The sequence below is a fragment of the Castor canadensis genome, chromosome 12 (assembly GCF_047511655.1).
Source record: "Castor canadensis chromosome 12, mCasCan1.hap1v2, whole genome shotgun sequence".
Lineage (NCBI taxonomy): Eukaryota > Metazoa > Chordata > Mammalia > Rodentia > Castoridae > Castor > Castor canadensis.
The window spans coordinates 44,215,762-44,226,870 of NC_133397.1; the positions used below are offsets into that span (position 1 = coordinate 44,215,762).

The window sequence follows — 11,109 nt, forward strand, 5'->3', positions numbered from 1 at the left end:
TATCCTGTTTAGATATCAAATGTAATTGATTTTTTGTGGTGCTGGGGTTTGAAATCAGAGTAGGTACTTCTTTATATAGGCACTTTACCACTTGAGCCATGAACCCAACCATTTTCCTTTTAGTTATTTCAGATAGGGTCTTCTGTTTCTGCCCAGGGCTGTCCTTAAACCATGATTCTCCACCTATACTGCTCATGTAGTTGGGATTATAGATGTATACCACTATGCTCAGCCTCTTCAAATTCACTTAAATTGCACTTATAAATAAAACCTCTTACATATAATTTTAGAAAACTCTCACTGATCATTAACTATTTGAAGTTACACTCAATATAAATGAGGTCTTATCTTCATATTTAACCATAACTTTTTTTTTCAATTCTTAGTTTGATGCATAAAGAAAACTTCTTGGGCTTGTGGTCTGTGGCTCATGCTTATAAATCTTAGCTATTTGGGAGACTGAGATTGGGAGTATTGTGGCTTGAGGCAACCTGGGCAAAAAGGTTATAAGACTTCATCTCCAAAATAACCAGAGCAAAATGGACTGGAGGTGTGGCTCAAGTGGTAGAGCACCTGCTTTATAAGAGCACAGCCCTGAGTTCAAACTCCAGTCTCAGCAAGAAAATACGTTCTTAGTTCTAAAACTTAAAATCACTTATTATCAAGTGATCTTATGGCCTTTTATCTTTTTTAAGTTTGTTAGCCGTGGAACTGAAAGGTAAGGGGCCATTCTGCACTGCCACCATCAGCATGATATAAGCATCAGTGCTTACTAACTCATGTCCTTCCTCACACAGTCATTATCTATTCTATAGAACAGAACAGGGAAGCAGAATCGGCATTGCACAAGAAGCAGAAAAGCATCCTATCTTTAGCTTAAACCTACTGTGACTATTCATAGCAGATTGGGAACCAGAGCCCTAAGATTCAGAAGGACATGGCTCTCACTTCCTAACAACTGTTTTTAATAACTATGGTTCAAATATGGTGGTAATAACTGTCAATTTTAATAACTAACAGTAATTGACTAAGGACCTTGTGATATTTGTTTATGATAACTTTCTGCGCTAGCCAAGATTGTCCATGTTATTAAAGTGAACTGTCATAGCTATTATGCTTTGAAAAATTAAACTGTTTTATTGAAAACAAATTCTTTCATCAAGTTCTTTTCAGTAGAAGTAAATACACTAACTTTTTTCTTAAATAAAAGTCAAATTTCATCTGACAAAGCACATTTTATTTCTTTTGAGTTCTGTCTCTCTTTCTATTGGCTTTCACTATCAGGTCAGGTGACCTTACTAAAATGAATCATTTTGGAAGAAGAAGAACATATACCCAAACTAAGCATAGTATATGCTTAGTTATGGGAGGGCGGGGTCAGGTTTTTCTGAGCCTGTTCTCTTGCAGATTCTTTGCAGAAACTGCTGGAGAAGGGCCAATATGGAGTCAATTCTGAAATGCTCTGCTAGCCCCTCTGGAAGAACATGTTAATTTTCCCAAACAGCCAAAGAGCTCTGCAAGGTAAAAACCGTCTTCCTGTAATGGTGAATATTTCCCTAAGGTAAAGTCTTCAGCAGGCAGCACAGATGTTGCCGTGGTGCCATATCAGGACAGTGGGAAGACACATGGCTAGAAGAAATGAACCACAATATAAGTCTATTGGAGGCTGGGGAAGTCGAACACAGTTTTGTACGCCATCTCTCTGAACATCTTCATGTCAAGTTACTCACAGAAGCCACAGAGATGAGAAATCCCGACTGACAGGCACTGCCAACTTAGTGAGAAATGTCAGTATTCAGAGAATATGAAGTGTAGGATTTTAACACAGAAAGAAAACATGGATATTATTTAATCCAAATTTTTCACTTTGTATATGAGGAAATTGGGCTAAGATTGAAGACTTGGCTACCTGCCTTCTCACAATTTTATAGGAGAAGGTATGCTGGAATTCATTATAGAAATTTGGAAGTAACCTAAATGTCCAGCAACACACTGAATAAGTAAAGTTAAATTAATTCAACCACTGTGTGCAGGGGAATATGATGGATTGGCTGAAGTGTGGATCTCATAAGCTCCTGAAACCGAAACTGAAATCCTATTAAAATCCATGATCAGGAAGAAATGAATTCCCAGTTTGTTCTTGAATTGCCTAAAGAAGAGGAAATGAAGTTGGGAAGGTAAGCAAGAAATGTTCATGAACACATGAACCCATGTGTGCAACATCAGGCAACCTAACTTCTAAAGCCTCTGTTTACACATCTGTCATAGAAGACATTAAATTGCCCAATGTCATACAACTAAAAGAGGATGGAATTTGGAAAGCTTATTTATTTATTTATTTTTTTACCTTCCTGGAACTTCTGCTTGAGAAGAAAAAAAAATTCATTTCTATCCTACTCATCATTTTCCATAACACTTTACTAGTGTGTTTAATGTCCAGAAAAAAACATTGAGATGATTTTTACCTTTTTTCCCCAGATATTTTGGGATTGTGGAAACTGCCTCACTCATAGAGAGCAGTCCTCCTTGTCTTTGAACTGTAAATGAAGTGTTAGCTCAAGTTGGATCTCACCCACTGTGCTTCCTCTGAGCTAGACTCTAGGATTTTCCTCAGTGCTAAAATTCACTGTCAGGACTCAGTGCTGTTTCTCTTCCTTTCAGTCTAACTCAGAAGGACTCTATCGATTCTTCATTTGGGTCAGCAGGTGGATTTTCTCACCTCAATTGCAAGGATCTGAATGGTGTTAGATAATTCAAACCTTCTTATCCCGGAGATGTACCACATTCCTATATATACAAATTTCTTGCCTAGGTTTCTTTTTCCCTCACAAAGAAACATTTCAAGCATGATTAATTGTCAAAATTAAAGGATGCTCACACAGGGAGGCAAAATTATGCTGCAGGATGAAATTTCTTTAAGAAACCTAAAACATCACCTTATTCAATGAATGTCACCCACAGGAATGAAGGACATCTGCTAACTAGGGGTAACAGAATCATCTGAGTGTTCTTTTTAAAAATATACACCCCCATCTCATCCCAACATACACAATGTGCTATATATAATTGTCTGGAGCCTGTTGTCTTCTGCAGCCTCACTGAAACTTATTTGAGATTCACTGACTAAATGAGCCATCATTATAAATGGGAATGTGACGTAAACTCTAAGTTTGTTATTGCAAGGCAGGAGTACTAGATCAGCCTGAGTCTAGTAAAAAAAAAGTAAAACCTGTTCGTGTAATGCAGAACAATGGGCAGGATTTAACCTAGGAAATTAGTTTAAAAATGTGTTGAGAAACATGAAAGCCTAGCATGAGAATGTGAAGTAACTTAGGAATTAACAGTATCAGGAAACCAACGTCTTCACTAGAGTTGGGAAGAACCAGAGCTCAAGATGGCAATCAACTGGAAGGAACCTGAACCATCAAGGCGGAATCACAGAGGGGTAGAAATTTTCTTTGAACTTCCTTCCTCTTGTACTCTGTGTCTCTCAATTTTCCACTCACTGACAGTACCAGAAGCCAGTTGTCAAGGAAGTCTGAAACCATTAGTCTGCAAGACACAGTGCCTACAGTATGAACAAGAAGCAGAGAATACAGATAAGAGAAAATAATAAATAACCAGAATTGGAACCACTGTCTTAATGCATTTCTCCATTGTATATAAGACAGCCTAACTTTCCTTATGCGTGAACCTCAGTTTCACTCTTATAAACACACATTTATTTTGTTATTTAAATTTTAGTTCTTTTCAATTTTTAATTAATTTTAATTAATTAATTGGTGTACTACATAGATAATTATGTCATATATAAAGATTTTGACATTGTTATATTTTTGAAGCTGAATGGATGTGATTGCCTTACATATTTTAGTGTAATTATTTGATGGTCAAGAAAGTGCAGATTTTACTTCAATTTGAAAATTCTTATTGTTTTATTGTATTCCCATAATAATGATCTTAAGTTTGGTTCATGCTTTTTGTAAAAATTATTTTGGATGCAAGAATATTGCTGTTGCTACTTTTTCTGAAAATCTTGGTAGGGCACTTCTCTTCCTCTAGAAATGTATACCAAAACTTGTAAATCTTTACTCAATATTTTAAACAAAGTCTTATTGAGGTGAAGAAAATACTATGGTAAGGCATTGGAGAAGATTGCTTTTTTTTAATGGATCACTCAATACTTTTCAAAAGTACAATAATAATATTAGATCTCCTCTCAAAGCATATATTGATTCCATCTTGAGCTCTCTTATTCTCTTAGCCCATATATTTTTTTTTTCTAGAAGCAATTTGTATAGCAGCTGGCTTTGTGTATATGGAATTGGGTAGTGCTTTGCCTTGACAGCAGGGTCTTCCTTTCTGGGACTTCTTTGATACTCAACATGGGAGTCTCAGTAATCTCCATCACTCATACATACATGACCTCATGTCAGGAGGGAAGTACTAGCTCCTTGGCCAAGCCTAGATGAATGGGAAGCGGTTGCCAAAGGATAACCACTGTCTCCTTCCAACCTGCACATAAATCATTCTGAGCAAGGTCGACACAGCTCTGACAAGATTCCCACAGGATTGAGCATGCAGTGCTATTAGTAGTAGCCCATCTGAAAATGACCTCTTGCATTAACTTTCCCTGCTCTTCCCAGGAATCATTTCCCCCAAATAAACTCAAGCTTTTGTTCCAATCTCTGCTTTCTTGAAGAACATAAGCTAAGACTGAAAGGATGTGCCCTTTGCCCCAGCAGATCCCCATAGCAGAAACCAGTAAAGCCAGCACAGGATGCCCCGTGCAGGATAAGATAAACAGGATGGGGGCAGGTGGAATGTGAGGAATGTGAGGAATGTGAGCAGATTGCGAAAGACGACTAGAAGTACGTGCAAGATGTGCCCTGCCTGCTTGCTAAATGTAACCTCGTGCGCGAATACTGACCCTTGAATCTATAGACTGAGAAGTAATGTACTCTTAAATGGATAGGCTGGAAATGTATGTGGTGTTACAAACTCATTGGCTATGTACTGTGCGGGCTTTTGCTGTAACGGCAGGTAGGGGCCTATATAAAATCTTCCCTAAAGAGGCTCGGGGTCTTGTCTGCCCAATCGGACCTGTGCGTCTGTGTGGGAGCTTGACCCTGGCTTGCCAGCTCAATAAACCCTGCTTTGTTGATTGCATTCACGCGTGACTCTCTGTCTCCCGGAGGAATAGGATTCTCGTACCCTAACAAAACAAATAGAAAATGTAATTTTTTATCATATACATTATTACAGTTTGGTTTTATATATTTGTTATACTTGTGTTCTTGGCCAAAATTACCAATGACCAATCCAAAATATGCATGTGTATTTTGTACTTTTCAAATAATTTAAATACTGTATCTATTGTTTTAAAGCCATGACATAGGCAAGATAATTAGTTTTTTATTTTATTTACTTATTTATTTGGTGGTACTTGGGTTTGAAGTCAGGACTTTGCACTTGGTAGGCAGGTGCTCTACTGCTTGAGCCATGACCCCAGCTCTGCCTTTATTTTTATAGGAAAAGAAACGAATACACAACAAAGTTAAATGATTTGCATCAATTCCTCCCTCTATTCAATGCCCATAGAATGGAGCTAAATTTAAGATTGCTGATAAGATGTATGCTGTCAAAACAGGGATCAAAAAGTTTAAGATATACATCTTTGTGAGGAGTTGCAGTGTTTTTCAGCCTATACTGTACATCAACCTTGGACAGGGAGGCTGGTGACTGTTGCTAATTTCTGGAACAACTCTCCTAATCCCAAGGAAAAGACAAAAATATAGAGGTTGGAACCTTTATTGGTGATGATCATTTGTGTCCGCCTCCCAATTATCACGCTTTAGTAACAGATTTTACTTACAAGAAAATCAAATTCTGTGTGACCTGGTGTATTTAATGAGTGGGAATATATATTTGTGATAAGGAATCAGTGACGAAATATGCTACCTTTCTCTGGCATATTTGCAATTCAGGAGAACTCAGGAGGATGAGAACAATGCATTTCTAAAAGGTATGTATTGTTAACTAAAAGAATCAGATATTAATATATGCATAGTAAAAGGAAAGTTTTAAGCAAAGTGCCCTTCTCAGTGTCCCTTCAACAGAAAAATGTAACTGTGGCACTCACTTCGGCAGCATATATACTAAAATTGGAACAATACAGAGATTAGCATGGTCCCTGCAGAAAGATGACAAACAAATTCATGAAGTGTTCCATAAGAAAAAAGAAAAACGAAAGAAAATATCACTGTGATTATTTTCTTCATACACATATGAAGTTAAAGCCTATCTAACTTGGGTACCTTTTTAGGTGCGTATTAGTGATGATTTTTTTCCACTGGGCAGGATTGTTCTGTTAGTGGTCACAACTAAGTCACAGATCAGAACAGGAGGATCTTTTTTTTTTGTCTGTTCTGAGGCTTGAACTCAGGGCCTACACCTTGAGACACTTTACAAGCCCTTTCTTGTGATGGGGTTTTTCAAGATAGGATCTCACTAACTATTTGCCCGGGCTGGCTTTGAACTGTGATCCTCCTGATCTCTGCCTCCTGAGTAGCTAGGATTACAGGCATGGGGTACAGGTGCCTAGCAGGAGGAGCTTTCTTAACTTCACAGGTCAAGGCTATCTTTATTTAATTTATTTATTTATTTATTTATTTATTTATTTATTTATTTATTTATTTTGCACTGGGGTTTTGAACTCAGAGCCTCAAGCTGCCAGGCAGGTGCTCTAACCCCTGAACCACTCAAGGGTATCTTTAGAACCTGAAATTTGGGGCTAGAGAGGATCTTCATGATTTTTTGTTTCAACTCCCTACTTGTAAACAGGCGGGAACACTGACAGTAGAATCAGAGAAATTAAGTGATTGGCCTATGGTGACCGGGGTTGCTAGTGTGAAAGATAGAATTACGACTTAAATTGCCTCACTTCTAGTTTGTGTCTTTTTTCTGTCCTGCAGATGGCGTCTAACCTGCTAATCATCCTGTTGACGATCTTACCTATTTTTAATGTTATTAAAGTAGAAATGATTTAGTTGATACTAAAGAAATGTTTTGCAAAGAGTAAATATTTGTTACTTTACTGAAAAGGTATCCAAATTAGATAGGATTGAACTTCTATTTGTATGAAGAATGAAATCACAGTTACATTTTCTGTTGAGGGGACAGAGAGAAGGGCATTTTCTTAACGCTTTCTCTTTACTGTTTCGTTGTGATATCTGGTTCTCTTAGTTAGCAATACACGCTGTTTAGAAATGCATTTCTGTTTCTCCTAAGTTCTCTTGAATTCCTGAGAAATATTTCTAAGAAAGATAACATATTAGGTCACCAACTCCTTATCATGGATCCCTATTACTAGATAATATTAGATAATATAGAGAACAAAAGGACTGGGAGTCAGATAAACATTAAATAGAAGGGAAAATAAGATGTATTGAGGCAATAAATTAGAATGGTTGATGTTCTTCCTATATAAGAATGAATATAGAATTTTTAAACCTGTTGAAATATCACAAGAAGGGGACTAGCATAGAAAGAAGGAAAATAGAGGGGATGAACCAATTCAAGTTAAAATACATACATACATTGAAATGTCACAATGAAACTCCCTGTATAGCCATCTTAAACAAACAAAAATTTCATTTTCTTTTTTACAAAAATGGAGAACAGGAAGGCAAAACAGGTCCTGTCTGGAGAGCTGGTAACATTGTGAGGGGGAAGGACATAAGGAAAGGGTGCAGGAGGTGAGAATGGTGGAAATACCATGTACACATGGATGTAAGTGGAAAAATGAGACCTGTTGAAACTATTCCAGGAATGGGGGAGGGAGCGAAAGAAGAACGATGGAGGGGGTGAACTCAACTCTGATATGTTGTGAGAACTTTTGTAAATGTCACAATGTATCCCAGTACAACAATAATAATGTAATAGAAAATGAAAAATATAAAGTGTTTAAAAAACAAAAGTGAAAGGCAGAGGACAAACATTTTTAATGTTTTGGTTTATTAATATAAATAAAGAAAAATATTGCTGGTAAAAACAAACAAACAAATAAAAAATAAAACCCACTAACATTCTGGTGCTGGTGGCTCAGTCTGCAATCCTATGTAGTTGGGAGAATGAGCATAGCGAAGACTGAGGTTCCAGGTCAGCCCAGGCAAAAAAAAAAAAGTTCATGAGACCCCATCTCACTGGAAAAATGCTGGGGATGATGGTACACACCTGTCATCCCAGCTATGCTGGGAAGCCTAAAATAGGAAGATCATAGACCTTCTGACCTGGTTAAAAATAAAATGTGAGAGAGATTCTACCTCCAAAATAACAGGAGCCAAAAATGCCTGGAGGCTCTGCACAAGCAGTAGATCATCTGACTTGCAAGCATAAAACCCTGAGTTCAAGTCCTAGTACTGCCAAAAACAGAAAGAAAAAAAAAAGACATTAAAGACAACATTTGTAGATTCATAGGGACTGTGATAATCTTTCCTAGTCCCATCTAGTTCTTGAAGACTGTGAATGATAGTTAATTCACCCTTTCCCTGTGACAGGATCTCTCAAAGTTCTGAGGAAGTTTATGCCACCTAGGACAACTGGGCCATCATGTTAGACAATGGCCTTTACAGTGAACTGAAATTTGTCCTTCAGTGGTTTATGTCATTGGTCGCTGTTTCCTCATCACTTGAAATGCTTCTCAGGAATAAGAGAAATGATCTCTTCATTTTCTACAAGCTAAATATTTAGGTTTCCTTATGAGAATCTGACACATTCTTCCCAAAGCTTTTTCTCTTCTATGGTTGGTCTTTGCTCATCATGGGTCCTATTAAATAAGCTCATTACTTTTGCTAGAAATGATTTTTGGATATTTGAACTCAGGAATTCTCAGAAACCAATAGAAGACCACTTTTTATTTTTATTTTTATGTTTAATCCATAGCAGGGAGAGTTAAAGAAAGCAGTACTGGTTTTAAAGTCTTGTGCTGAGAAAGGAGTAAGTGCAATAATGAGGCTTCTGGGTGCTTTTAAAAAACCAAATCAAACGAATTTCACAACTCTCAGGAGATGCAGTTAGACGTGAACTTGCAAAGGTTCCAATTAGAGGATCCAGAGAAGGAGGTTTAAGATTTGTCTCATTGGGCAAAATGTAGAATAGGAATTATAATCAAGAATACAAATTCAAAAAATGTTCATAGGTTTCTAAACCTCAGAATAGTTCCTAGGACTTGCCTTTCAACTTTTTGGCTACGGTGAGAGAATAGCAGAGAGTCAATCTGTATACAGAATTACTTTTAGTCCTTTTTAACATGTCTATTCATAGCCAGGAAGGAAACAACCCAAAGGAAGATTATTGATTTTTTTTAATTATTGCGTTACTGGTGGTAAGTCCTTTTCCAGTAAAGAATATGAGAATTCCAGTCAGTCCTCACTTCTGAGTATGTAAAGGTCTTTGCATCTTAAAAATTAGTCCACCTTAGAGGGAGCTTGAATATGTCCCCAGAGGCAGTTTGTTGCATAACAGGGCATATAGGACAATTTCAAATGTGTACCCCGTCATGGATCTAAACAAGTATAACTAGAATTTAGTAATGAAAAAATGAGATTACAGCTTCACTCCCTGCTAAATTAGCTTTTAAAAATGTAATTCAGTGTCTCACTATATAGCATGTGCTTCTCTAGCCTCCTGCCTCAGCCTTCCCCCATACTTCAATCAGATTCTTCCCTCACACTTAAGGCACTTTTTGATTGACACAAGTAAGCAGAAAATTGAGACAATATAAAGGACAATGTAAAGGCTTGCTTAGGAAGCTGTAGAGCAGTAAGAACTGTGTCCTGCCCAGTCACTGAATACTGAGCCTTAGTCCCAAATTTAATGCATGCAAGTTGCCTCTCAGTGTTCTCATTAACATAGTTACTCTGAATGCTCCATCTCAACTTTTGCTCCCTTTCTTCCATGCCTCCCTCCTTCATGTTGGTTTAGTCTATAGCCACACCTTCAAATCACTTCTGCCCTGTCTTCTCTGGGCCTCTGGAATGTTCACATTATTTCATCTTAAATATCTTCTTTCTATCTCTGCATCTGAATTCTCTTCTTTAGTTCTAGACAAGGAGACCTGGAGACATTACCCTTATCGATACCCAGTGCTTAACTCAATATTTTCAAGTTTGGCAACTAACAATTTTGATACCTTGTAATGTTTTTTCTTTTTGATCTGCTGCCTATTCAATGAGCAGTATCTTCAATTCTGCAAGCTACTTTCCATTGTCACTGCGTTAGTACAAATTCCTGGAGAGAAATGTTTAGCATATATCTTATCTACTCAGAAATCTTTTACACATTAATTTCCCAACTATTCTGTATTAAAGGTCTGGTGGGACATTTGAAATTCCCAATATAATGTACTTTTTGTCTAGAAATTTTATTTCAAAAGACCTGGTTAACTTGAACAAAAATTCTCTGGAAAGAGTACAATTACCCATTAACAACTATTAGTTCACTATGAGAGTTTAGTTTATCCAATTATTTGACTGTCAGGTCACAAAGAGCTGATGCTTGGAAAATAAGACACCAAAAGGGAGATGAAAATGATATTAAATGATTCCAGAAAACTCAGAGAATGAGATATCCCTTGGAGATTGTCTAATTCTCAGTCTCCCTCAATCCTAGATGAGTCAGTAAGTGCTAGGGAGGTCTAGAAAGAGAAGAAACAATGGAGCATTTGCTGTCAGGCAAACCAAGCACATTAATGCACGATAATGCTCTCCTAAGAGGATAACTATTGTGGAAGAATATGATTTAGTGTTTCTGTAGTAAATAACTATTAAGTTCATTCCATGAGATTTTAAATCTGTTTATCAGCTCACGGATTTTCATTCATGACATTGGTGTAAAGAGGGGTGGAGGAGATACACAGCAGTCAGTCCAGGATCAGAGAACACTAGGAAATCAGCCTATTCAAACACATGGAGCTTCTTCCTCTTCAGGAAGCAATTTCTTTGCAGACTGACAATATAGGAGCAGTGGAAAAACACAAATTTAGAAAAAGTGGAATGAAAAGGTCTCACGTGTGTTTCTGGACTTTAGTGGCACTTTTCTTTCCAAGAA

At 37.2% G+C, this 11,109-nt stretch overlaps 1 non-coding gene across 1 annotated transcript; it reads left to right on the plus strand.

Annotated features, from left to right (window-relative positions):
- Positions 1–6,134: 6,134 nt before the first annotated feature.
- LOC141415200 (U6 spliceosomal RNA) lies at positions 6,135–6,238 on the plus strand. The gene has a single exon (XR_012440213.1). It is a non-coding gene; the product is annotated as a U6 spliceosomal RNA (small nuclear RNA).
- The last annotated feature ends 4,871 nt before the right edge of the window (positions 6,239–11,109 follow it).